The sequence below is a fragment of the Balaenoptera musculus genome, chromosome 8, assembly GCF_009873245.2.
Source record: "Balaenoptera musculus isolate JJ_BM4_2016_0621 chromosome 8, mBalMus1.pri.v3, whole genome shotgun sequence".
Taxonomy (NCBI): domain Eukaryota; kingdom Metazoa; phylum Chordata; class Mammalia; order Artiodactyla; family Balaenopteridae; genus Balaenoptera; species Balaenoptera musculus.
Genome location: NC_045792.1, coordinates 33,552,162 through 33,579,104, shown reverse-complemented (window position 1 = coordinate 33,579,104; position 26,943 = coordinate 33,552,162). Strand labels below are relative to the sequence as shown.

The 26,943-nt window shown below is 34.6% G+C and overlaps 1 protein-coding gene across 1 annotated transcript in view; it reads left to right on the top strand.

The window, feature by feature from the left end:
• The window catches only part of CNTN5 (contactin 5), a 1,373,994-nt gene that overhangs the window by 323,567 nt on the left and 1,023,484 nt on the right, over positions 1–26,943 (top strand). The window contains exon 2 of the mRNA XM_036862636.1: positions 7,553–7,690. The gene's annotated coding sequence lies outside the window, so the exon portion shown is untranslated. The remainder of the gene's footprint in view (positions 1–7,552; positions 7,691–26,943) is intronic.

The following is a 26,943-nucleotide window of genomic DNA, read 5'->3' as shown; positions in this document are numbered from 1 at the left end:
ATAATTTTTTAGTCTACTTAGGAAAACTGTTCATTCAGTTTCTATGCCCCTTTTAAACTGGATTCTCTATTTTTTTTAACATCGTTATTGGAGAATAATTGCTTTACATTGTTGTGTTAGTTTCTGCTGTATAAAAAAGTGAATCGGCTATATGTATACTTATACCCCCATATCATCTCCCTCTTGCCTCTCCCTCCCATCCTCCCTATCCTGCCCCTCTAGGTGGTCACAAAGCACTGAGCTGATATCCTTGTGCTATGTGGCTGCTGCCCACTAGCTATCTATTTTACATTTGGTAGTATATATATGTCATTGCCACACTCTCACTTCGTCCCAGCTTACCCTTCCTCCTCCCTGTGTCCTCAAGTCCATTCTCTACGTCTGCGTCTTTATTCCTGTCCTGCCCCTAGGTTCTTCAGAACCTTTTTTTTTTTTTTAGATTCCCTATATATGTGTTAGCATACAGTATTTGTTTTTTCTCTTTCTGACTTACTTCACTCTGTAAGGCAGATACTAGGTCCAACCACCTCACTACAAATAACTCAATTTCATTTCTTTTTATGGCTGAGTAATATTACATTGTATATATGTGCCACATCTTCTTTATCCATTCATCTGTCGATGGACACTTAGGTTGCTTCCACATCCTGGCTATTGTAAATAGTGCTGCAATAAACATTGTGGTACATGACTCTTTCTGAGTTTTGGTTTTCTCAGAGTATATGACCAGTAGTGTGATGGCTGGGTCATATGTTAGATCTATATTTAACTTTTTAAACCTCCACACTGTTCTCCATAGTGGCTGTATCAATGTACATTCCTACCAACAGAGTAGGAGTGTTCCCTTTTCTCCAAACCATCTCCAGCATTTATTGTTTGTAGATTTTTTGATGATGGCCATTCTGAACAGTGTGAGGTGATACCTCATTGTAGTTTTGATTTGCATTTCTCTAATGATTAGTGATGTTGAGCATCCTTTCATGTGTTTGTTGTCAATCTGTATGTCTTCTTTGGAGAAATGCCTATTTAAGTCTTCTGCCTATTTTTGGATTGGGTTTTTTGTTTTTTGATATACAGCTGCATGAGCTGCTTGTATATTTTGGAGATTAATCCTTTGTCAGTTGCTTCATTTGCAAATATTTTCTCCCATTCTGAGGGTTGTCTTTTCATCTTGTTTATGGTTTCCTTTGCTGTGCAAAAGCTTTTAAGTTTCAGTCGGTCCCATTTGTTTATTTTTCTTTTTATTTCCATTTCTCTAGGAGGTGGGTCAAAAGGATCTTGCTGTGATTTATGTCATAGAGAGTTCTGCCTATGTTTTCCACTAAGAGTTTTATAGTGTCTGGTCTTACATTTAGGTCTTTAATCCACTTTGAGTTTATTTTTGTGTATGGTGTTAGGGACTGTTCTAATTTCATTCTTTTACATGTAGCTGTACAGTTTTCCCAGCACCACTTATTGAAGAGGCTGACTTTTCTCCATTAAATATTCTTGCCACTATTATCAAAAATAAGGTGACCATAGGTGTGTGGGTTTATCTCTGGGCTTTCTATCCTGTTTCATTGATCTATATTTCTGTTTTTATGCCAGTACCATACTGTCTTGATTACTGTAGCTTTGTAGTATAGTCTGAAGTCAGGGAGCCTGAATACTCCAGCTCCATTTTTCTTTCTCAAGATTGCTTTGGCTATTCAGGGTCTTTTGTGTTTCCATACAAATTGTGAAATTTTTTGTTCTAGTTCTGTGAAAAATGCCACTGGTAGTTTAGAGATTTCACCGAATCTATAGATTGCTTAGGGTAGTATAGTCATTTTCACAATGTGATTCTTTCAATCCAAGAACATGGTATATCTCTCCATCTGTTTGTATCATCTTTAATTTCTTTCACCAGTGTCTTATAGTTTTCTACATACAGGGTTTTGTCTCCTTAGGTAGGTTTATTCCTAGGGATTTTATTCTTTTTGTTGCAGTGATAAATGGGAGTGTTTCCTTAATTTCTCTTTCAGATTTTTCATCATTAGTGTATAGGAATGCAAGAGATTTCTGTGCATTAATTTTGTATCCTGCTACTTTACCCAATTCATTGATTAGCTCTAGTAGTTTTCTGGTAGCATTTTTAGGATTCTCTATGTATAGTATCATGTCACCTGCAAACAGTGACAGCTTTACTTCTTCTTTTCTGATTTGGATTCCTTTTATTTCTTTTTCTTCTCTAATTGCTGTGGCTAAAACTTCCAAAACTATGTTGACTAATAGTCGTGAGAGTAGACAACCTTGTCTTTTTCCTGATCTTAGTGGAAATGGTTTCAGTTTTTCACAATTGAGGATGATGTTGGCTATGGGTTTGTCATTTATGACCTTTATTATGTTGAGGTAAGTTCCCTCTATGCCTACTTTCTGGAGGGTTTTTATCATTGACGGGTGTTGAATTTTGTCAAAAGCTTTTTCTGCATCTATTGAGATGATCATATGGTTTTTCTCCTTCAATTTTTTAATATGGTTTACCACATTGATTGATGTGTATATTGAAGAATCCTTGTATTCCTAGGATAAACCCCACTTGATCATGGTGTATGATCCCTTTAATGTGCTGTTGGGTTCTGTTTGCTAGTATTTTGTTGAGGATTTTTGCATCTATATTCATCAGTGATGTTGGCCTGTAGTTTTCTTTCTTTGTGACATCTTTGCTTGATTTTGGTATCAGGGTGATAGTGGCCTCGTAGAATGAGTTTGGGAGTATTCCTCCCTCTGCTATATTTTGGAAGAGTTTGAGAAGGATAGGTGTTAGCTCTTCTCTAAAAGTTTGATAGAATTCGCCTGTGAAGCCATCTGGTCCTGGGCTTTTGTTTGTTGGAAGATTTTTAATCACAGTTTCAATTTCAGTGCTTGTGATTGGTCTGTTTATATTTTCTATTTCTTCCTGGTTCAGTCTTGGAAGGTTATACCTTTCTAAGAATTTGTCCATTTCTTCCAGGTTGTCCATTTTATTGGCATATAGTTGCTTTTAGTAATCTCTCATGATCTTTTGTATTTTTGCAGTGTCAGTTGTTACTTCTCCTTTTTCATTTCTAATTCTGTTGATTTGAGTCTTCTCCTTTTTTTCCTTGATGAGTCTGTCTAATGGTTTATCAATTTTTTTATCTTCTTAAAGAACCAGCTTTTAGATTTATTTATCTTTGCTACCATTTCATTCATTTCTTTTTCATTTATTTCTGACCTGATCTTTATGATTTCTTTATGTCTGCTAACTTTGGGCGTTTTTTGTTCTCCTTTTTCTAATTGCTTTAGGTGTAAGTTTAGGTTGTTTATTTGACATTTTTCTTTTTCTTGAGGTAGGATTGTATTGCTATAAACTTCCCTCTTAGTCCTGCTTTTGCTGCATCCCATAGGTTTTGGGTCTTCGTGTTTTCATTGTCATTTTTTTCTAGGTATTTTTTGATTTCCTCTTTGATTTCTTCAGTGATTTCTTGGTTATTTAGTAGTGTATTGTTTAGCCTCCATTTGTTTGTATTTTTTACAGTATTTTTTCCTGCAATTGTATCTAGTCTCATAGCATTGTGGTTGGAAAAAGATACTGGTCTGGTGGGTTTTTACCTTACTCCTTTGTCTGCTGCCTATTTCTGTGTCTTCTCATTTTGCTTAACTTACTGTGTTTGTGGTCTCCTTTTTCACTGGCTGCAAGTTCCTAGTTCCCATTGTTTTTGATATCTACCCCCAGTGGGTAAGGTTGGTTCAGTGGGTTGTGTAGGCTTCCTGGTGGAGGTGACTGGTGCCTGTGTTCTGGTGGATGAGGCTGGATCTTGTCTTTCTTACGGACAGGACCGCATCTGGTGGTGTGTTTTCAGGTGTCTGTGAACTTATTACGATTTTAGGCAGCCTCTCTGCTAATGGGTGGAGTTGTGTTCCTGTCTTGCTACTTGTTTGGCATGGGGTATTCAGCACTGGAGCTTACTGGTCATTGCATGGAGCTGGGTCTTAGTGTTGAGATGGAGATTTCTGGGAGAGTTCTCGCCAATTGATATTACATGGGGCCGGAAGGTTCTGTGGTCCAATGTCTTGAACTCGGCTCTCCCACCTCAGAGGCTCAGGCCTGACAGCCGGCTGGAGCACCAAGACCCTGTCAGCCACACGGCTCAGAAGAAAAGGGAAAAAAAAGGAAGAAAAAGAAAAAAAGTAAGTAAAGTTATTGAAATAAATTTTTTTTTCAAATTATGGAAATAAAAAAATTTTTTAAGTAATAGAAAAAAGAAAAGAAGAGAGCAGCCAAACCAATAAACAAATCCACCAGTGATAACAAGTACTAAAAACTAAACTAAGATAAGCATAAAAATCAGAAACTGGTCAATCGCATACAGCAAATCCCCAGTCTACAGTTGCTCCCAAAGTCTACCACCTCAGTTTTGGGGTGATTGGTTGTCTATTCAGGTATTCCACAGATGCAGGGTACATGAAGTTGATTGTGCAGATTTAATCCACTGCTCCTGAGGCTGCTGGGAGAAATTTCCCTTTCTCTTCTTTGTTTGCACAGCTCCTGAGGTTCAGCTTTGGATTTGGCCCTGCCTCTGCATGTAGGTCACCCTCTGACATCTGTTCTTCACCCAGACAGGAGGAGGTTAAAGGAGGCGGTTAAAGGAGCAGCTGATTAGGGGGATCTGGCTCACTCTGGCCGGAGGGAGGGAGGGGTATGGAATGCGGGGCGAGCCTGCACTGGCAGTGGCCAGCGTGACGTTGCAACAGCCTGAGGCATGCCATGTGTTCTTCCGAGGAAGTTGTCCCTGTATCACGGGACCCTGGCAGTGGTGGACTGCAGAGACTACCTGGAGGGGATGTTTGGATAGTAACCTGTGCTTGCACCCATGATTCTTGGTGGCTGCAGCAGCAGCATTAGCATTTCATTCCCATCTCTGTTCTGCAGTGATAGCTGTGGCTCGCGCACATCTCTGGAGCTTGTTTAGGCGGTTGTCTGAATCTCCTCTCTTTGTGCACCCCAAAACAATGGTCTCTTGACTTTTAGGCAGTTCCAGACTTTTCCCTGGACTCCCACCGTTTAGCTGTGGCACACTAGCCCCCTTCAGGCTGTGTTCACGCAGCCAACTCCAGTCCTCTCCCTGGGATCTGACCTCTGAATCCCTAGCCTCAGCTCCCAGCCCCTACCCGCCCCGGTGTGTGAGCAGACAAGGCTTTCAGGCTGGTGAGTGCTAGTCAGCACTGATCCTCTGTATGGGAATCTCTCTGCTTTGCCCTCTGCACCTGTTGCTGTGCTCTCCTCTGTGGGTCTGATGCTTCCCCTCACCTACCCCTGTCTCTGCCAGTGAAGGGGTTTCCTAGTGTGTGGAAACTTTTCCTCCTTCAAGCTCCCTCCCTGAGGTGCAGGTCCCCTCCCTATTCTTTTGTCTCTGTTTTTTCTTTTTTTCTTTTACCCTACCCAGGTATGTGGGGAGTTTCTTGCCTTTTGGGTAGTCTGAGGTCTTCTGCCAGCATTCAGTAGGTGCTCTGTAGCAGCGTTCCACATGTAGATGTATTTTTGATGTATTTGTGGGGAGGAAGGTGATCTCTACATCTTACTCCGCCATCTTGATGGTCCTCCTCTGGATTCTCTATTTTTGTTTTTTGTTTGTTTATTTGGTTTTGCTGTTGATTTGTATGAGTTCCTTGTATATTTTGGACATTAACTCCTTATCAGATAAATGATTTGCAAATATTTTCTCCCATTCCATATGATGCTTTTTCATTTTGTTGATTATTTCCTTTGCTGTGCAGAAGCTTTTTAGTTTGGTATAGTTCCATTTATTTATTTTTGCTTCTGTTATCTTTGCTTTTGGTGTCAAATCCAAAAAATAATTGCCAAGATCAGTGCCAAGGGGCTTACCCCATGTGTTTTTTTCTAGTAGCTTTGTGGTTTCAGGTCTTATATTGATGTATTCAATCCACTTTGAGTTGATTTTTGTGTATGGTGTGAGACAGGGGTATAGTTTCATTCTTTTACATGTGGTTGCCCACTTTTCCCAATACCATTTGTTAAAGAAATTGTCTTTTCCCCATATACATATTCTTGGCTCCTTTGTCATAAATTAATTGACCATATGTACATGGGTTTATTTTTGAGCTATCTATTCTGTTCCATGGATCTGTGTGTCTGTGTTTATGCCAGTACCATACTGTGTTGATTACTATAGCTTTGTAATATAGTGTGAAATCAGTAAGTGGGAGGCCTCCAATTTCATTCTTCCTTTTCAAGATTGCTTTGGCTATTCAGGGTTTTTGTGGTTCTATACAAATTTTAAGATGGTTTTTCTATTTCTGTGAAAAATGCCACTGGAATTTTGATAGGGATTACACTGAATTTTTAGATCACTTTGAGCAATATGGACATTTTAACCATATCAATTTTTCCAATGCATCAGCACAGAATATCTTTCCTTATTTTGTATCTTCTTCAGTTTCTTCCGTCAGTATTTTATAGTTTTCAGTATACAGGTCATTTACCACCTTGGTTAAATTTATTCCTATGTACTTTATTATTTTTGATGCAATTTAAGCAGATTATTTTTTAAATTTCTCTTTTGATAGTTTGTTACTAGTGTATAGAAATACAAATGATGTTTGCATTTTGATTTTGTATCCTTCAAATTTACTGAATTTGTTCATTAGTTCTAATTTTCTTTTTTGAGTCTTTAGGTTTTTCTATGTATAATATCATGTCATCTGCAAATAGAGATGTTTTTACTTCTTCCTTTTTGATTTAGATACGTTTTATTTCTTTTTTCTTTGCCTAATGACTCACGCTAGAACTTCCAGTACTATGTTGAATAAATGTGGTAAGAATAGGCATCCTTGTCTTATTCCTTATCTTAGAGGGAAAGGTTTCATCTTTTCATTGTTTAGTATAATGTTAGCTGTGGATGTGTCATGTATGGCTTTCATTATGTTGATATACATTCCCGCTATGCCCAGTTTGTTGAGAGTGTTTATCATAAAGAGATGTGGTGTATCACATTGATTGATTTTCAGATGTTGAACAACATTAACAAAATAAAGAATAAAAATCATATAAGCATCTGAATAAATGAAGAAAAAAGCATTTGACAAATTCAACAACAATTTATGATAAATACGTGTGTTCCATGTGTTAATGAGAAAAAAGTGTATTCTGCTGCTGTTGGATGAAATGTTCTGTAAATATCTGTAAGTCCATCAGGTCTTACATACAGTTTAAATTCAATTCTTCCTTATTATTTTCTGTCTGAATGATGTGTTAAATGTTTTAAGCTTTTGAAATCCATGAAAATTTAGCTTGTGATATGCTTTTGTGTTTATTAGCAAATATAAATTACAAAGGAAAAATTAAATCTGATAACGTAACAACTCTAAATATATTTAATTAGAAGTATTATAAATACATGTTGATATTGGTAAATAGCATAGTAATTTTCCATATAACTAAATAAAACAATTACATAAGATATTTAATAAGAAAATTGGATTTAGTTCAAACAATGGAAATTTGAAAGAAAAATTATTTGTAACCATAATAGCAGATGTATTTTCTTAACAGGTGACCTTAAAGGATTGCCATTTAGTGCCATTCAAGATCTACTAAGCATCAATTTTGCATGACTACGGCAAAAGGATATCTTTACAGAACCAGTTCCTTTTTGAAGTTTATAATCTGGACCCTGTTTTCAGACAGAAGGTACAGTTCATCTTTTATTAATATACCTTTGAAATGAAAAGAATGTTGAAGGGAAAAGAAAAATAAAGCCTGTATGTGCCATTTATGGAACTCCTTAACAACAGCTCAATATGTTAAAGATCAAATATTTTGTTTACTCTAAATAAGTGCTTTATTTTAAATTGAAAAAACCTTAATTGTGTTAGTAAACACAAACACTCTACAAATATTCTAGTAATAATATTAAAGTGAAAATAGCAAAAAATTTTGTCTTTATTAAAATTTTTAGTTTGATATGAGCATGGCAAGTACATAGAGATTGTGTTAAATTGCTGAAAGCTATAAGAGAAACAGTATTCTCATATTGCCTCTTGTTTCGTATCTTCCTCAACCAACATATAATCTGCTAGTGGATGGATTTCATGGGTTTTTTTTGACAGCTTGAGTTTGAAGGCAGTGCTTAGGTTATATAGGCAGGAAGTCTTGCACAGAAAGAGGTTGAATCATCCCCACATTAATAGGAGATCTCCCAGATGAAAGTGACTTGTATGCTATTTTCTCAGCAACTCTGCATTCCTGTATACTAAAACAACAACCAAAATCATTAAATATTAATTAGATCTATTTTGAATAAAAATGATCATTGTATAATTAATAAATCATATAAAATGAATACATTAAAATGTTTTAGAATACAGTATTAGAAACATGTTTAATATTCACAACTAAGTAGGCATGAACAATTCAATTTATTGAAATTATTTCACTTTATTAATTCAATTTAATTCACTTTATTAATTCAATTTAATTCAATTTATTAATTCAATCATTTCAATTTAATCTACTTTGTGCTACTTAACTACAATACATATGATGTATTTTTATATAATCAGCCAAGGAGGTCAATCCATTTGGGATATAGAATTATTTATCTTTGTTTTGTAATTATTTATAAAATACCAACAGTATCATACCCAATTTCAAGGCTGTGATAGAGCTATCGTTTAATTTGTCAGGTTAATTCAAGTTAATTAATTCAAAATATTGGAAAGTATTTTCCTAAGCCTATTCTATGATTTCAGTTTCTTCAGGCTTGAAAATTAGAGTAAAGAAGGAAAGTGACTAAATCTAAATTTGAGAACAGTTCTGTGGGAGAGTGTTAAGAGTCAAGAGTTTGACGTGCAATTTTACTTTCTACTAGTCACACTCCTGTTCTGAGATATCACTACAGAAAATTTTACATTTCAAGTGCCTTTCATTCATTCCATTAAGTCATACCAGTTTTTCATTTTTATTGAAGGTCCTAACTACACCAGGTATCTTTAAATTAATTTTTTGGAGAAAAATAACCATGAATTTTCATTTTCTCAAAGTCTCGGAAATAAGGGGAGAGAAAAGATAAGGAAGTAGATTGAAAGTCTCTGATAGTGAAACCCCAAGCCATGGAAAAAGAGTGAGTTCCGCATGAATTAGTCCATTGCTATATTCTAATATTGAACAGATTTTTCAGCCAAATTTTGCCATCATATTTCTGCTTGTTACAACAAGAATGATCTGAGAATAGGTTACATATACAAAATAAAATAAAAATAACAATTTGTACAAAAGATGCACACACATTTGGAAGGTATTATTTCCTGTATACAAAGCATTTTGTTTTCAACTCTTAATCACTGGAGCATCTTAACAAATCAAACTCTATATTAACTTGCTGCTTCTCTAATATCTGTGAATACCAGAGATAAATTATATGCAGACACCTTAATTGAATTTTGCAATGTTAGAAACTATTTATGGTGCTTGTGACATTTTTAAAGAAAGACAACTGAACACAGCATATCAGCTGTGGGTAAGAGGATTTTGGATCTAATTCTCACTTCCTGTTGCATGATAGATATGCAATTTAAATTTATGGTAGACATATCAGCAGATGGAAATAGAATGGAGTAAATGCCTTTGCCACCTGTGAACTGGTGCATTTTATCAATTACCAGCTGAATTGTGTTAAATTCAAGTAGTTCAACAGAACTCTAATTAATTTTTGAGAAGAGGATTTTGGCAACCTATTAATAAATCTAGGTTTCACGTTGAGGATGGGGAACGTATTTTACTGTACAGAGAACCTATGGACACAGGTTTGGCAGAGCATAGCTCACTCTTGTTATGTCACTCATGCTATTATTCTGCGTGGCTAATTGAAAAGCATATTGGTAGAATAGGAAGCAGTTGAAACAGATGAGACAGACTGAGCACTCCAAAAAGACATAAGTGAATTAGAATTGATGAATCTGCTGAGAGTGAATTCACAGTGTCACTTTAAATAAAGCCCCATTTCATTCATGTACTTGTACCTAATCTGTCACTACAGCTACTAGAAACATTCAGGGAAGGCACTGACAGTTTCATCTTGACACAATCAGCTAAATTCCTGCCATAATAAGCAGTAACATATATTAAAAGGGGTCCTGAGTTCAGCCTCTGACAATGAAACATTTCACTCAATAACTTACACAATGCTATTTAATAGACTTTGGCTCAGTTCCATGAGAAAGAGCTTCATTCCATTAGAGAAGCGCCTGTGTGGCTCTGAGTTTATAGATATTCAGAATTGGCAGAATTCTTATCACTTAATGAAAAAACTCTAATTCCTAGTATCAATGCATATAAATAAAGAGTATGACAGCTGATGAAAATAGAGTGGGATGCTCTCTCATTTTAAAAAATGAGAAATTTAATTTTTCATCCTTAATGTTCTTGAAAATTGCATAAAAATTTGAAAGAAAAAAATCCTTTTCACATACTTTATCTTTTATTTATTTTTTAAAAATAATCCTCAACGTTTAAGTTGTGCATTTTTTTTAAATTAATTTATTATTTATTTATTTATTTGTCTGCATCGGGTCTTAGTTGTGGCATGCAGGATCTTTTGTTGCAGTGCATGGGCTCTTTGTTGTGGCACGCAGCCTTCTCTCTAATTGTGGCATGGGCTCCAGAGCACATGAGCTCAGTAGTTGTGGCACACAGGCTCTCTAGTTGTGGTGTGCACGCTCTGGAGCATGCAGGGTCTAGAGTACATGGGCTCAGTAGTTGCGGTGTGCGGGCTTAGTTGCCCTGCCACATGTGGGATCTTAGTTCCCTGACCAGGGATCAAACCTGTGTTCCCTGAATTGGAAGGCGGATTCTTAACTACTGGATGACCAGGGAAGTCCCCTTTTCACATACTTTAGTTGCTACATATGTACTGTTTATGTTAACAGCACTGCTAATTGTTATACTGTTTACAGTGTGGTATCCAGAATTCACAACTTAAAATAATGGGGAAGTTCCATGAAGGTAGTTTTGGCTGAATATTAGAACTTTCTAACAATTGGAGTGTCCACAATAGTCTTTCAAGGGTAGTGTGTCCAAATCAATGGGAAAGTACAATTCCTAATTGTCAGGAAGGAAGATGGAAGAGACCCCTCCAAAATTGTTATTCAATAATAAAATCTTAATTCATTCTAAGATGTTTGTTATAAAGATCAGTAGTTTGCTACTTGTAAAAATTAGTTTTTTAATTTTAACTATATTTGTAGGTTTTTGTCTTTTGGAAGATACTATTTTCAAATATTTTATAGGAAAATTTGTTATATAAAGTATACAAAAATCCCTGGATATGTGAACCAAAACAGGATGACAAATAATTTATCGGTTTGTATAAAATATTTTATAATTTGAAGTTGTATGAATTCCTTAGTTAGCATTTACCTCTGTCTGCCAGCTGTAGAGGTGAGAGGGGGTGGTTTAAGTTGGCTATCAAGGTATTATCTTCAATATCATTTTGTTCAGAGAAGATATGTTGGTGAATTAATATTTCTCAAGTTGGAGTTCCTAAGGATATGAAGAAAACTAAGTTTGCCCAAAGCAAAGAGGGGAAAAAACAGTACTAAGTTTCAGTGTGATAATATGAAGGAGTGCCTAGGTTTTATATTACATAGACTTTTGCTAGCATTCACAAACTGTAAACATTCAAACACTTCAAGTAATGTGAATGTATGCAAAATACATCATACATGATACTTGACCAGTAAATAGTAATGTTTATTGAATATTTCTATTGTGAAAAGAATTCACAGAGACAGAGGAAATAGTGGCATTTAGGCATTTAGTGTCATGTTTTCCTATACCTTTATTTAGATGCCAGGGAAGACTGAGTGTGGAATATAAAAACCAAAATGATTTTTCTGAGGCAGTTTTCAAATATACAAGAAAGTTTCTGTTTAATCCTGCTTATATACAAGCAATGGAAACCCTTAGCTTGAATACTCAGCTACCTGAATGGCTCGAGACTATACTACAAAATATATGAGGGACTCTGTCTCTACCAGTAGATGTCTGACATTTAGTTACTCTTTCTGTACTAAGCTTAGTTTACTTAGTAAGTCCTAGACAGACTAATGATTAATAAGATACAGACTTTTTTTCCCTAAAATCTGTCATATTTGCTGAGTGTATTGATGTAATTTTGACAAATGGAAAGATTACAGACTTTGGAATAAGGATGAGCCAGGATTGAATCTCTGCTGTAAATTTGCTCCCTGTAGAAACTTGGGCTGAATTGTTATGAACCTTAAGTTTCCTTCAGCTTTAAAAAAAAAAATTGATATCTCATTTTACAAGGGTATGAGAAGTTGAAATTAAGCAAGTCTGTCTATCTATTATCTATTTACCTACCTATCTATCATGTATCCATACACACACATACACACATATGGACTTTGGTATCTGGAAGGTGTTTATTATGATTGCTGTTGTGATAGAATGAATACCACACTATTTTACCACTGAGTAGAACAATACTGAGAGTCTGATGAGATTTTAAAAAGGAGGGAAGGAAGGGAGAGGGGGTGGGAAGGAAGAATGAAGGAGAGGAGGAAGGGTGGGAGGTAGAGAAGGTAGGGAAGTGGTAAGAAGGGAAGCAAAAGAAGGCAGGAAGAAAGAAAGAGAAAGGAAGAAAGAAAAGAAAAAGGAAGAGAGGAAGGAAAGAAAGGATAAAAGAAAAGTAAAGAAAGAAAGAGAGAGAGAGATGTAGGGAGGGAGGAAGGGGGGAAGAGCAGAAAGAAAAATAGATATGACCCTTTTTCAAAGTATTAATAATATTTGCATCCTGGGGCTGTTGTGGGATATAAAATAAACATAGAAAAGTGATTCATCTGTCATAAGTTATTAGAAAATGGGATAGAAAACAAATGCTCCCATTCATAATCGAAACAATGATTATATAATACTCTGATGGATTTTGTGCTGGCACATAGCATTATTTCCTCATTCTTTTCCTCTTCAGTACATTAGAGGGCCTGGGGGCCTAATAACTGCACTTCTCAGAAGACCTGCCAGCAAGACTCAGGATTAGGTGCCACTCAACAGGAAACATGAGATATGGAAGTTATAAGAGAAGTAGAAGTCTTACCGTGGTCCTTCCAGTTCTAGTGACCCCAGATGCTTTTCTTAGTATCTTATGTTTCAGTGCTGGAAGCTATTATCATTGCTGGCAGTTATGTATAGTTTTTGCAAGTCTTTACTGTTTGAAGGCTAGTGGTTAATTGAAGATTTAGCAGTGCTTTCTGACAGTTGTTCCTTCAGCCTTTTTAACAGTTTATAAGCACCTAATATCTAAATTCCTTTCTGCTTGAAATACCATGAGTTTTATTTTTATTTTTTTACCTGGCCTTGGCAGGTAAAGAAAATGTCTAAAGGTGAACAAACAAAAAGTAGACAACACACATATAACAGATATATACAAAACCCTGTCCTTTGACTTTGGACTTAGCCATGTGTGACTTTCTTTGGCCAATAGAATGAGGCAAAAGTAATAGTATATCAGCCCTGAGCTTGGACCTTCAGATACATTGTATATTTCCACAAACCCTGTTGTTCTTTTCTCATCATCATGAGAATAAGGAAAAAAAAGACAGTGGAGTAGTGCCACCCCAGGAGAACCATCCCAACTAAGCCTAGCTGTAATCAGCTGACCCTCAGCCACTCAAGATAAGTAAGTGATAATAAATGATTGTTATTTTAAAACATTGAATTTTGGAATGGTTTGTTGTGCAGCAATGGCTAACTAATACAACTATTATTTACAAAGAAATTTATTTTCCACTCGTTCTAGATACTTATTATTCCTAAACCTGCATTTCACTGCCCTTCTCCAATTCCACTGTTTTTATTATTAACCCTATCTGGCATACTCTATACCCCCAGTTTTCCCTCTTTTCATGTTCAAGATTAAGGTCAAATGCAACTGTTTCCACAATATGCGTCAGACTCTTTTTGCATTAAATAAGAAATATGCCACATACTGACTGACTTCATCAATTATTTGTTCATCTGCTTTTATTTTCTATACAATATTTTATAAAGCTAAGCACTTTAATTTTATACTAATCTGTACCATCCATAGAGCTTTACACATAATGCATTCTTAATAATTGGACAAAAAACATAAGGAATGATTTATATAGCTGATATTCATCAGTAAAAAGACAGATTTTAATATTAGACAGAAAAATTAATTTCATTTACAAATTAATCTTCCAGATTTAACTTTTCCCCTTTTTTTCTATGGGATTGTGAGTAAGGGAAAGAGTTCAAATGTAAATAAGCTGGGTTGACAATCATGCCTTTACAGATGTTAAGTATTCTCCAAATGACATCTACCATCCTCAGGGCTAGCATGTCAAATTAAGGAAGTCTAAAATCCCTGTCACTGGGGCTTCCCTGGTGGCGCAGTGGTTGAGAATCTGCCTGCCAATGCAGGGGACACGGGTTCGAGCCCTGGTCTGGGAGGATCCCACATGCCGCGGAGCAACTGGGCCCGTGAGCCACAGCTATTGAGTCTGAGCGTCTGGAGCCTCTGCTCCGAAACGGGAGAGGCCGCGATGGTGAGAGGCCCGCGCACCGTGATGAAGAGTGGCTCCCACTCGCCGCAACTGGAGAAAGCCCTCGCACAGAAACGAAGACCCGACACAGCCAAAAATAAACATAATAAAAAAAAAAAAAAATCCCTATCACTAATGTATGGTAAGTTAAGTAATTAGACTACTAGCAATAAAGATTACACTGTAAATGATTTCCAAGCAACAGTATTCTGCCTTAGTAAACTTTGAGGCAATAGTTGAGTTTCAAAAACTGGTATGTTATTTCAAGAATGATAAACTTTGCACAAAAGCATCTCTTTTCCCTTGAAAATAAACTATCTACATTTTCTTGTGTTCTAACTTAGAAACTGGTATCTCTATAAGCTTTGTAGTGATTAGTTCATATATAAAAGATATAATAAATTGTCTATAAAACTTTTCTTGTAGCTTGTAAATTGCACATAGTGGCACCAGATTCTGTGCTTTGTCAATTCTATTCTATGAGCATGATTGCAAATCTCATTTAAAAAAAATTATATATATATATATGTATATATATACATATGTATACATATATATGCTTTTTCTTTAATACTATCATATTTACTTTTCAAACTCTTTTTTCTTACCTAATTTGCCTTTGACATGTTGAAGACAGGAAAAAAAGAAATAGAATACTTTCAGTAAAAAGTTTTTGATCACACATGATTTAGGTGATTTGGGGGGCCATGCTTATACTTAAGATGAAGTAGGTAGGTTTCAGGAAAATGAAGAAGCTTAAGATTTAGGGTTGCTTATAGTACTTACTTTTAAATACTCGTTCCTTCTCTCTGCTTTATGGAATGTTGGAAATCTCCAAGACTTAGCTTGCCCACCACCTCATAGACTTAATCAAGGACAATATATTATACTAAGTACTTCATACTACCTGTGTGCTTCTCAAATTGGTAAATTCTTGAAATAATAAAACATTTCATTATTATAAATATATATTTATTTATATTTATTTATTTATATTTATATAAATATAAATTTTAATAATATTTTAAAATTCAAAATATTTGATATTAAGCTAGCATGTGGAATGGAAAGTATTAAAGGACCTCTGAGATTTATTTGGGATAAAGAAAGAGGTGAAAAATGACCTTTGTGTTTATATGTCACTACAGCAAATCATATTGTTCTAAGATTTCAGTGATGTGTAGCAGTGGAAATAACAGAGATGAGTACAATAGACTTTTCCATAGACTGACTTTTCCACGTCATTTATCCTCTCTAGTGTCTTCAGAACAGTCCAACAGAGGTAATGATAACAGATTGTCACATTATTATCCACATGATGACCTGTTTAGGTAGAAGATTAAAAAAAACACTGTACTCCCAAAGCTATGGGTAAAAATACAGTGATCATCAGTTCATCAATTTTGTGCACACTCTCCCTCTCAACACACACACACACGTCATGTGCGTTGGTGTATTATGTCTTTATTGGAAAGTATGTACTATTGAGAATGCTATCAAGATCTGGGAAATAAATCTTTAAAAAGTCAGTATAGCCAAGCTTGAGTGATAAAAGATATGTCCTTTACTCTTTGAAGTTCTCAGACTTTCACTCACAAACATGTAAGCATCTTTAAAAGCAATTCTAACAGCTATTATGATAATTCTAATACTATAATTCTTTTATAATTCTAATGGATTAAAAAAAGAATGCAAGAAGATAGCCGGGCCTCTAGAAATAGACAGAAGACCATTCTGTGAATTGAGAGTTGATATCCTCACTGTGTTAGCCAGAAGAAACGGTAAAGAATTCTACATGCAAAGCAACTGAGAAGTATTTCATAAAGTAGCAAATATCTAAGAGAATACTATAAAGAAAATATTGGGCTGAGCCACGGTTGTGCTATACAGTAAAACTAGCCACATGTGGCTATTCAGCAATTGAAATGTAGCTAGTTTAAATTGAAATGTGTTGTGAAAATAAAATACAACATAGATGTCCAAGACTTAGTATGAAAAAACAAAAGTAAGTATTTTATAAATAATTTTATTTTGATTCTACAAAAAATATTTTGATTGCATGTTGTGGTATTTTAGATATATTAGGTTAACAAAAATATATGAACAAAACAAAATATATTAATTTTACCTATTTCTTTTTCCTTTAAAATTACATATTTGGCTTGCATCTGTGGCTCTTAAATTTACATCAAATAGGGCTGGTCTAAGGAATTTCAGCAGCATCATGTAATTATTGATTAAGGCAATCACAAGTTTTCTAAGAATTGAATGTACTCATTTTTCATCACCTATCTACTGCATAGCTTTTATCATAAATCTATTAGATATATCCCCTTTCAAGATAATATTTAAAAGCTATTTCCTGAACCAGTTTCTTACCTTCTAGGAAACTCATTCCACTGCCAACTAGAATCTTTCAAATTCTTTACTTACTTATTCAAAGCTTCTGGATACTGATTATTTTTCTTCTAAAGAAGCCAGAGAAAATCATGGTTATATGCTTGTGAATGGAAGAGCTTTTAGTGAAAATCATCTGTGTAGCTTGAAGAAGGGTCAGCACGTCCCAACTGAAAGTGTAAGGCACCTGTGTAGCACCAACACCACCAAACCAAAGCCCATGGCACAGATCTGGACTACTGTCAATGCCATTTTTGGCTACAGTAGACTTATCCACACCCTATATACTTACACCAGGACCAAACAGTGCTTGCTTCAACTCTGTTTCCCAGTTCTGGCTCTTGGAGTCACACAATGATTAATCAAACTATGGCTAAAAATCAGGAAAGAAGACAGAACAGAAGAAGGAGCTTAAGGACATTTAGATAAATAATAGAACTCTAGAATCTTGAAAACAAAAGGTTCCAGATGAGACAAGTATCACAGCAATACAATATATATTTATTTAATTTGTTCAAAAGTAGAAAGGTGGCCTAAATTTAAGGATCAGAACACAAAATGCTAAATTCCTCCAAAAATGCCAACAGTTCTAACACAGTGAATTATGAAGTGTCAGTGTGAAACTACCCTTTTGATTGAAAAATTATTCATCTGTTTGTCTGTGTTGTACTACTTAGTCTTGCCAATATTATCTTTGAATTTAAATGTTTATGTAAATAGGATTATTTTCTTTTTAATGGTTTATTAAATATAGTTCCAATAGACATTATTTCTGTATTCCTGATTTGAGTAGATGTTGGGTGCCTTTCTGTTCATCAATCTAAATATTAGCAAAGACAAATGTAAATCAATAATGGATAGTCATTGCATTTCTGAGAAATATTTCCTTCGGAAATCATATTCAACTGAGCCAGAGCTGTTTCAATGACTACTTTTAGGCCAAATTAGTACAACCTGTAATAGTAGTAATAGCTAAAATTCATTTTTCCCTTACTAAATATCAGAAGCTCTTCTATGATTGAACTTCATAACAACTTTCTAATTCAAGATTATTAATATCCTTAGGTTAAACCAAAGCAGTAAGAGATCAAGGAACAAGCAGTTGAGGGTGTTTCAAACGTAGGCAATCTGGTTCTAGAGTCTCAGTTTTTAGCACAGCTCTCTTCTGCTGCACTGGGAAAACTCTACAGTCTTCAGTCTCTTAATCCTACCTATCAAAACACAAGTTCTCTGGGGCCATGTTACCTGTATGGTGCCCGTGCTAAAAATTCTAGATAATTTTAGGATAGACTTCACTGGTGGAGCAGTGGTTAAGAATCTGCCCTCCAATGCAGGGGACACGAGTTCGATCCCTTGTCTGGGAAGATCCCACGTGCTGCAGAGCAACTAGGCCCATGCACCACAACTACTGAGCCTGCACTCTAGAGCCCATGAGCCACAACTACTGAGCATGCATGCCACAGCTACTGAAGCCTGTGCACCTTGAGCCCGTGCTCCGCAACAAGAGAAACCACCACAATGAGAAGTCCGCGCACCGCAATGAAGAGTAGCCCCACTCGCTGCAACTAGAGGAAGCCCACGCACAGCAACGAAAACCCAACACAGCCAAAAATAAATAAATAAATAAATAAATTTATTTTTTTTTAAATTAGGATAAAATTTCCAGATAACTTTTTGGATATCATCTTAGTTTGGGTTCCCCAAAGCATACCCTGATAAAAGGATTTTGATGTTGATACTTTACTTACTGGAAGTTGATCCCAGTAAGCACAAGTGAGAGTGGGGAAAGCAAGACATAGAAGAGAGAAAAGTTCAGAAAGAGGACAGTAATGAGCAGGTCAACAAGTGTAAGTAGTTGGAACTCCATCCTGCACCAACTTCCCTCTGGGGGTTCACAGGAAACATGCCTCATAATTGTTTTACAAGAGATAGGAAACTGGGTTAAATGTGTCCCTCATTGTTCTAATTCGGTGAGGGTTGACTTTGGGAACTTTAATTACGGGGGCCATTTTGAGCTGTCCTGCTTTGGCTGAAAATGTTTCCACAGTGCTAGAGAAAACCTCGAGACAGAGAAACAATGATGCATTGTTGACCCTTGAAGAGGGACAGGAACACTCTTCTGTGGCTGTAGGTGAATCGAGGGATTATGAATTGAGACACTAACAGCATCTGCTACTGAGGTATAGTTACAATATAGTCACATTCTCTGAAAATACACTAAATTATACAAATAAATTTCTTAAGGGAGTATGTGAGCCTTTTTTGTCCTAACCTTAGTCTTGGGCTAAACGTAACTTGTTTTATACTGATTCTATCCTTCAGTTTATTGGAGGGGTGTGTCTGCGCACACTAATAAACTCAACAAACATGAACAGAATTATTGTATCTAGCACATCAAACACTAGGGCAATTTAGTCTAAAATATCAAATTATCTATTAGATGCAAAATAATCAAAGTGAGTTGTTTAAAAGAATATTTCACTTTTTTGTAATGTGCCCATATCTTGAATGAAGAACCTGAGTATAATTATTGGGATAGCCAAAAAGTTCCTTCAGTTTTTAAGTTAAAATAAAAGATACATTTTTCATTTTCACCAAGAACTGTATTGAACAACATATTCATCATTTTGTTCCACTACCTTCTGCCATTTTCCAGGCAACTTCATAATTCCATCTTCCCAAAACTTTTTATCTTTTTGAGCAAAGAACTGTTCCAGGTGCCTTTTACAGTCTTCGAGGGAATTAAAATTTTTTCCATTAAGAGAATTTTGTAAAGACCTAAATAAATGGAAATCCAAAGATGCAATGTCTGGTGAATACGGCGGATGAATCAGAACTTCCCAGCCAAGCTGTAACAGTTTTTGCCTGGTCATCAAAGAAACATGTGGTCTTGCATTATCCTGATGGAAGATTATGTGTTTTCTGTTGACTAATTCCAGATGGTTTTTGTTGAGTGCTGCTTTCAATTGGTCTAATTGAGAGCAGTACTTGTTGGAATTAATCATTTGGTGTTCCAGAAGGAGCTCATAATAGAGGACTCCCTTCCAATCCCACCATATATACAACATTACTTTCTTTGGATGAAGACTGGCCTTTGGTGTGGTTGGTGGTGGTTCATTTCGCTTGCCCCATGATCTCTTCTGTTCCACACTATTGTACAGTATCCACTTTTCATTGCCTATCACAATTGTTTTAAAAACGGAACGTTTTCGTTACGTTTCAGTAGAGAATTGCATGCGGAAATAAGGTTAAGAAGGTTTCTTTTGCTTAAGTTATGTGGAACCCAAACATCAACGTGATTAACATAACCAAGCTGGTTCAAATGATTTTTAATGTTTGATTTGGATACTTTGAGTATGTCGGTTGTCTTCTGCGTGGTATAACGTTGATTGTTCTCAATTAATGTCTCCATTTGATCGCTATCAACTTCAACTGGTCTACCTGACCGTGGAGCATCGTCCAGCGAGAAATCTCCAGCACAAAACTTCGCAAACCTCTTTTGACACGTTTGATCAGTCACAGCACCTTCTCCATATACTGTACAAATCTTTTTCTGCATTTCAGTTGCATTTTTACCTTTCTTGAAATAATACAGCATAATATGCCAAAAATGTTGCTTTTTCCTTCCATCTTCAGTATTAAAATGGCTACACAAAAATTCACCAATATTGATAAGTTTTTTTTAAAAATGCACGCTGATATGACAAGTGTCACAATACAACAAAATTGTTTCAAATGAAGTTAAAGACAACTAAGTGCTACTAGAGCCATCTTACAGAAAAAAACGAATGAACCTTTTGGCCAACCCAATATATGGTGCACTCAGAGTTGCTTGAAAGGCATGGCCTCACACACATATGGATAGAAACTATTGTGGAATGTCTTACCTAATATTTATTTTATAATTTGCCTTATATTTCCACTTCTATGGCCTATATTGTGAAAGAAAGACTGTTTTTCCCATATATTTCACAATTTTATTCATGTCTATAAACTAAATAATTAGGAGTAAAAACTAAACTCTTTAGATAAACATTGGGCGTAAAAGAAGAGCAATATGACAATGATGTAGTAAGAGGGAAACATTTTTGGGGTACAGATTTTTATAAGTATTGTAAAGTCAAGTTTTAAGTAAATATTCAAATAATTGTGTTTTATATACTTTAAAATTTAAGTGGACTTGGAAAGTATTTAAACTTAGTCTTTAAGGAGAATAAATTTAAAGTGATATGAGGATACTTACAGAGCATTTGTTAATACTTTTTGGAGTTGGAAGGAAAATTATAGTGTAAATTTTTGATAATTTTTCTCTGCAATTTGTTTTGAGAAGGAGCAGCACACTCAATTTTTTCCTAATATTTAGCTGTGTGAGAAATAATGATCAGCATAATCTTAGAAGAGACTTTAGAAATGTATATCATACACATAGAATATAAATTAGTTTGCAAATATTATGGTAAAAATAGTAAGTCACACACTTTTTCAGAAATATCTATTTTTCTCTGCTTGAGGGTTTTCAGAGAATAAAAATGAAGATGTGTGAGAAAAATGTTAAGACTATCTGAAGTGTAATGTAAAGAATTATTTCTGCATTCTATAAAAATTAAAATTAAAGAAAAGAAAAAAGAATAAAACTGCTAAATTGTGTTTTCATTACTATTTAAATAACTATATAATATTAAAATTAGAATAATTGTTAAACTATAGTATTCATATTTCAGAGCATTATGTCCCATGTAATATGCTTTAGTTTAAATTAAATCCATAAACTTATTTGTGAAAATTAAATTCGTGTAATATAGGAAATGTTTTTCTATTCTTTTTGGAAATAGTCCCTTCAACTTGCATTAGTATAATAAATCAGTGTTAATTTTGCACTGTTATTAACACAAAACATCCTCAAAGATGTAACACAAAAAATATCTACTATATTACATATAAAAGATCTTTAGTCACTTGAAAATGTTTGACCTACGTATTCTAAAATTTATCATTCCCTTGAGCCTGACCAGACAGCTGTATACTTGAATGTTGTTATTTTTTTTCTTTCATAAAATTGCTTGCACTGAATTGCCCTTTGGAATTTACTATTGATTTGTACTGAGGGACATAATAAGAATGTCATATTCAGATTACAGGAATGAGTTAGGCATGTCATCTACCATTTCTGACAGTATTCTCTTAGGGAGTTGGGCTAGAGTGGAGGTGGGGAATGTCTCTCTTTTCTTACCACCAAGAACAATTGTTCACCTTCTGAATAACTTTATTTTTTCAATTTAATTCTATTGCTATTGTTATTGTTAGGTGAGGATGGGGGAGATTGTTTATTTTAATCTTATGGATTCTGTAGGTAAGGTCACCTATAGAATTTCTGTCTGTTTGGCTGCTACAAGATTTATTTCAAATGACAGCCAAAGTATAGCCGATGAACTATGCTGGATTTTATGATATCCTCCATTTTGTTTTCTTATTATTTCCTCTTCATTTTTATATGCATTTATTTATTTTGTTTGCCTATTATTTGTTTACATTTTTGTAAATTGTATAAGCTTTTGTTGAGATGTGTTGTATAAGTAATCTTTAAAAATCATTATAACATCTTCAATTTCACAATTTTCTAAAATATTTATTAACATTTTATCAGTTTTAAGTATTTCATTTATTCACAGACATATGTGATATGCTATTATGAATGATCTAAAAATACATTCATGAATAAAATCTGAAGGAAAAAAAAAACCTCTGGTCTTTTGAAATTGACTTTCCATTACGGAGAAACATTGAATGAATGTACAAATAAAAATGTACACTATTTTGAAGTGATGAATATTTGGGAAGAAATAAATCAGAGTTAAAAGGTTGAGAGAGTGTTGGGATTGGGTGTTTTTGTTTGCTTGCCTATTTGTTTGATTTTTGGGAGATGATTATGGGAAAATTTCCTGCTGATGAGACCTTTGCTGTGGGACATGAAGGAAGTAAGGGTGGTAACCTTGTGGTTTTTCTGGTGACAGAAGGTACAACAGACACAAACGCCCTGAGGCAGAGGTGTGTTCCATGTGTTCTGGGTGGTTAAGAGTGGAAAAAATGAAACCCAGAGAGCTGGTGGGACAAAGAAATCAAATAAGTTAATGTGAGGTATTATGAGGAATTTAGCTTTTATACTCAATGAGATGGGAATCAGATGTTGGAGGGCTTTGAACTGAGGAATGCCATGATTTAATTTACATTTTAAGCATTTGTTGATGGATTAGATATGACATGGAAGAAAAGTATAAAGAATATTACCAGTCTTTTGTGCCTGGGTAACTGGAAGATGGGAGTTGCCTGGGCAAGTAGGAAGATAGAGTCTCTTATTAAGATTGAGAAGATGGCAGGTTTTGGGTGGGGAGATTGAGGAGGTTATTTTTCAGACAAGTTTAGGATGCCTATTTGACATACAAGTGAAGATGTAAAATAGGCAGTTGGAAACATGAATTTGGAGTTTAAGAAAGCTGAGTTGGCTGTAGATATAAAATTGGGAGTTTGCGCTGGTGTTTCATGCCAATAATCTAAAAGAAGTTAGAGAGAGAAATAACTATATGGACTAAAACATAGCTTTCAGAGATGAGGAGAATTAGCAAAAGAGCCTGAGAAGGAGAAGCTACAGAAATTGAAGGAAAAACTGAAGAATGGTGATTCAGATGCTTTGTAAAGATAGCTTGTAAGAAAGAGGAAGTGAACAGCCATGACAAAAGCTGTGATAGATCTCCTAAGATGAGGACTTAACATTGACTTTCTATATATTTTGATTTCATTGTTACTTTGCCAAGAGCTTTTACAGTGCAGTGGTAGTTATGGTGGGAATGAACATTTGGTTTGAGTGTGTTTGAGAGGAAACGAGAAGAAAAAGCAAAGGGGGCAAGTACAGAGGGGTTTTTTTCTACAGCAATAATTATTAATATTAGTAATATTAGCAATAATTCTATAAAAGTAAATTATTAAATTAAATTAAATAATTGATTGTAAGATCTATGGTACCCCAATTACATAAATCTATCAATACATTAAACATATGAACAACTACAAAATATAATTTCATTCCTTTTCTTAGAAATTTTATTTTCAGGCTCCAAATTTTCAATATATTGAGTAAACTTTTCTGCTTACTTCTGCTTCTCCTCTGTCTCCCCCTGCCCCCATATGACCTGCCTGGTTCAACAATAATTCATTAAAGATGTCTAATTGATTGGGTGATTGAACTAATTAATGTCTTATAAAGCATTTAAAAGGAAGCTTTATTATCATATTTGCATCTTACACCTTTTGTAAATTAATAAAAATCTAACAGTAAATGAAGTAAGAATTCAATGTCATCTTATAGCAGGAGTTTAGGCTTCTGCATGAAATGTTTCTTACTCTAACAAATACCCATAGCTAACTGAAATAATTTAATTCCCAGAATTTTTATTAAAATACACTGATGATACATAAAATGTTGAATATTGGTTGATAATATTTAGATATAAATATGAATTTCAAAACAAAATACTATGTTCCCAAAATGAAACTGCTAGGATTTACTTTCAGACGAAATGCATGCAAATCCAAATCATTTAAATTTATAATCTCATTTGATATTGTTTCTATATTATAGTTTTATAGCTTGATTTTTTGATGAATTAATTAGAGGCAGTCTGGAAGTTTGGAATGATATGACATTTGCCATCAGAAATCATGAGTGTAGACACACAGTTTTTCAACGCAGAAGCCCAGTGTGTCTCCCTTTGCCTGGCAAAACAATAAAGCTATCTTTTTCTACTTCACCCCCCAAAAAAATAAATAAATAAAAGAAATCATGAATGTAAGTCCTAACTCTGCTACTTCAAAACAGTATTATATGAAGCAAACCCATAGTCTCAGGTTCCACAGTAATAAAATTATAATAATTGGAATATGTATATACTATACTGGATAACCATGGGATTTAGTGGGATGTGCTATGACCTATAGGTAAAATGCTTTGCACTCTTTAAGAAAGAAGTATTTTGTCTACAAACAGTGAAAAATGAGGGGAAAAAAAAGACGGAAAAGCTAAAAGCTTTAGACTTAGCCTCATAAGAACATTTCTGTCATGAAGGCAATTAATCTGTCTGTTGTATTATTGAGGAGACAGAATTCCAGACATAGAGGTCCTCATGAAATATACCTTGAGTCCAGTCTCCTATATGTGAAATTCAAGAAAAATTGAATGAATCACATGATTGAAGAAAATTACTCTGAAAGAACAAAAGAAGTAAAGAAATTCCTGGTGCAATTAGCATCCAGTAGAAATCACTACAATAATGGAGATTGCAGTGATAAATTATACAAATAATAAAAGTGATCATTTAAATCTGATTCAAGAACACCTCACACTGCTTTAACAAATAGGCTATCTAACATATGTTGAAATAAGCCAGTGATGATAATTATTTGTTATGTTGATATTTTCCATGTTTAAAAAGTGCTTATTAGCATCAGGAAAGGCATTGAAAAATAATGTTAAATAACAGAAGAAAATCTTCCACTTTTTGTTAATAAAGAAAAACTTAAAGGATTTTAAAACATTAAAAAAAGTTACTACCTAGTGAGTGTAATTTGACTTGCAGACTTTCACAAACTATTTCTTATGACTATGTTCAGAGACACCTGTGTTGGGGAGGAGGTGAGGGTAGAAGATTTGAATCTACGTTATAATGATACATAGTTAAACACTAAGGTTTTTAACCTGTAATCTAAAACAAATTAGGGTTATCATTTTAAAAATTATTAATCTTTATGAAACTTCAAAATGTGTCCTTTTCATGTCATTTAAGAAGCTGGTAGATTTTAATGTCTGAAATTAAATGAGTTATATCATTTATTTTTACTTTTAGGAATATAATAAATATTTGGATAAAATGAATTAGAACCAAACAATTTTATACTTTTGTTCCAGCTTTGATATCAGTACTTTTACTGAGTCTACATAGAAAATGGCTTCAATAAGGGCCATTTGTCAGCAAGAAAAACCTAAGCGATATACAAAAACAGTACAAAAAAAAGACAAAAATAAAAATGAAATGAAAAGGGAGCATTAGATTGCTATAATTCAGTAGTAGTGAAAAATGGCTACTAAAAATGATAGTAGGAAATAGCATCCAGAATGAAGGCTACTTTGGTGTTACTTTGCTCTGGTCTGGTCAGAACCCATCTGGAAGAGAGACATTAACAACCTGGAGGTGGTTGAGTGAAAAGTTAGCAGGGGTGATGAATCATTATCACCTGGAAAATGAGGAAAGAAATTGGTGATATGCAGTCTGAAGAAAAGGAGTTTAGAGACAATTTGCATGTTCTCAGCTGTTCATTAAAAGGAATGTCATGTGGAAGAGGAATTAGTACAGATATGCCTTGCTCCAAAGACTAGGACTCTAGCAATCAGAAAGATATTTCAGCTCAGTTTGATAAAAAAGATTCTGACATTTTTAATAAGTATGTGAGGCCAGTGAATGCTTCATTAAGAAGTATCCTGCACTTGGAAAATGATGTTATCCAAGGTCACTTCCAAAACTAAAAATCTTTGATTTTGTGAGTTAAAGCAGATTCAAATGCCTGTTCTAAATTTTAGTGAGACATTTTCCACAGGACTTTAAGGTAATCTGAAATGTTTATATTATAATGCCCTATTTCTATCTGTCTCTTTTTCTTTTCCTTCCTTCTTTCCATCCATCCATCTAGCTAGTCTCATGATATCAAACTCTGTACTATAATTTAAGCTGTATAAATTTAAAAAACCTCATATAGCATGTTCTAATCATCTTATATTCTTAAAATGGAAAAATCCATAATGATTGGTCATTCATTAAAAAACTGGTCACATTTTGACCTACAAAAGCAACAATTTCGTATAAACAAACTTCTTTTATAGAGATAATTCCTGGTAAATGTATTTGGCAGACT